Here is a 2517-nt window from a genome sequence, read left to right as displayed (position 1 = left end):
CGGCGTGGCGCGCATGCCCCGCTATATACCCTGCGCGTCACGGCCGGGCCCGCCCCCGCCCTCGCCCCGCCCCACCCCACTGTCCCCAGGGCTTGCCACGTGGGCTCCGGCCGGTGGTAGGGCGACTTACGAGTGCTGCCTGCCAGCCACCCGCTAGACCCAACAGGAGCTTGGCTTGCCCAGGCTTGCGGGGCAAGCCAGCGTCTTTCTGCGCCTTGGGGCCTGAGCTCGAGCCCCTAGCTCGCCGAGATCCTAGCTCACCTCTTAGCTCTATCGGCTTCATCTTCTAACCCTACTGCAAATTCCATTCATCTTTCACTGAGGTTTCCTCGGGAAAGCTCCCATCAAGACCTTTCCCTCCTTCTATGGGAAGCTCTCATAACCTGGTCTCCATCCTCTCGGAGTAACACTGCCAACCACCTGATATGTGTGTGTGTGTGTATCTTAACACATCTGATTAATATAAAAAGCTGCTTTTTCCTCCCCAACTCGATTCTGAAATATCCTGGGGGTGGGGGGAACGCACCCGTAAGTAATAATGTTTCTTCTGCATTTTGCCACCAAACAAAAGAACAAAAAAATTCCTGTTCAGGTTCCAAATACGCCGTATCATACTCAATTTTCGAATTAGACATCGCACCACTCTACCAAAATGATCAGACTCTCTAAGAAACCATAGTGCTTAACGGAGGCTGGGAGGAATGTTAATTTTTGTGTGAAGAGTGTCCTAGGACTCTTTTCTGATGTGAAGCAGTTCTATTGAGATGGATATCTAGCCTCGGAAATGCAAATTTCTTGAAAAAATAAGCCACCCATTAAACTCCCATTGTTCTAGTCTGCTGGACGTCATGATTATTTCCTTTGCAGCTAGGCCAGCTGCCACCTGTGTCTAGGGGACCCAAAGGAAAGGCCTTCTAAGCAGAACTGCAGCCTGTTAGTACCCAAGGCCCTGTTACAGCTCAGTGACTGGCGCTCAGTAGACACCAAGTGTCTCTGAATTTGCACGGAGAAGGGGAACTGCATCCCACTCTGCAAGTCCTGGGGAGAAGGCGGCCCAGGACAGCAATGCTTGTGATGAAAGGAAAAGGAGACAATCTCTGCAGCGGATGGCAGGAAGAATCCGGGCCTCAGTGGCAGCCTGTTCCTCCTTAGGAGGAGGGTAGAGAGGGAAAAACAGAGAAAGCACTGAACCAAAGCCAGAGCAGGCCAGAATGTTTATGCCACTTGAAGAGACAAGCTGGGCTGTGGGGTTTTTCTGAAATTTAATTATCCTTACCCTGCAATTATAGTCCTCTAGTGGAGTTAAAGGGTGGGGTGATACTCCTCTCATTTTCCAAGAGATTGCAAAGTAATGGTATGCCTGCACAATCTCCTTCAGAGCCCCTTCATCTCTGTAATAATCCTTTATGTTTGTCTTCCCTGGTTAAACTCAAGTATTTTTCAGACATGATGTCATCCATTTGGGACTCTCAACCCCATCTCCAGTAGGCTGTCAGAAATGGCCCAGTCTCTACCTCGCCTTCCTTTTCTTGAAGTTCTGGAACAAGAATGTGAAACTCACCCGGTGATTAAGTAAAACAAGCATGCTTCTAACACAGGGAGCTCTGAACAGTTTGAAGCCCATAAATACATATTACAAAGAGGTGTTACACTGTTCCTAAAACTGAGGCCTCAAAGCAATCCCCATGGCTCTTCCAGGCAATGTGTCAATAGTACAGGCTGGGGGGAAGGGTGCCTGTCACAGAGACGGGAGGGGAGGGAGGACACTGACACCCTACCGCCGGGCCTATCACAGCATTCTCACTTGTTTGCAACCAGCAAGGAGCAGAGCTGCCAAAGTCCACCAGAGCTGATAAGCTATCAGTAATCCATTAGGGAGTTCAATTAATTATTAACACAGCTAAAAATCAAAAGGTCTTAAGCTCTACATATCCACCCACCTACAAAATTCTTTAGGTATACCCAAAGTCCTCCCTTGGTCACTCAGTCTTTCCTGCCTAGTGCCAGATTTGGAGCCTCAATTCTTCCTTTCTTCCAAATATGCTCCTTTTTCCACTCATTCCCCCATTTCCACTTGTTAAAATTCGAATTCTTCAAAGCCACCACCTCCATTCAGAAAAGCTCGATTCTCCTGAAGCCTATTTGATCTACCCTTTCAAATTTTTTTTTTTACTGTAACCCACTGTAAAAAAATATTTTGCACTGCACCTTTGTTACAAATAACACAGCAAACAAAAATCTTTAAAAACTGCCTTAGCATATGCAATGTACTGATATTTTATAGTCTATTTCAATTTTTTTTAAATTGGTTAACAAACCCAGTAAATTGATTTCATTGGACTGTAATTCACAGAATTAAAACCTTTTATATGGTTTATGATACTTGCTCCTTGGAAGGAAAGCTATGACCAACCTAGACAACGTATTAAAAAGCAGAGACATTTCTTTACCAACAAAGGTCCATCTACTCAAAGCTATGGTCTTTCCAGGAGTCATGTATGAATGTGAGAGTTGGAC

Source organism: Bos taurus, chromosome 8, assembly GCF_002263795.3.
Source record: "Bos taurus isolate L1 Dominette 01449 registration number 42190680 breed Hereford chromosome 8, ARS-UCD2.0, whole genome shotgun sequence".
Lineage (NCBI taxonomy): Eukaryota > Metazoa > Chordata > Mammalia > Artiodactyla > Bovidae > Bos > Bos taurus.
Note: the sequence above shows the minus strand (reverse complement) of the source record.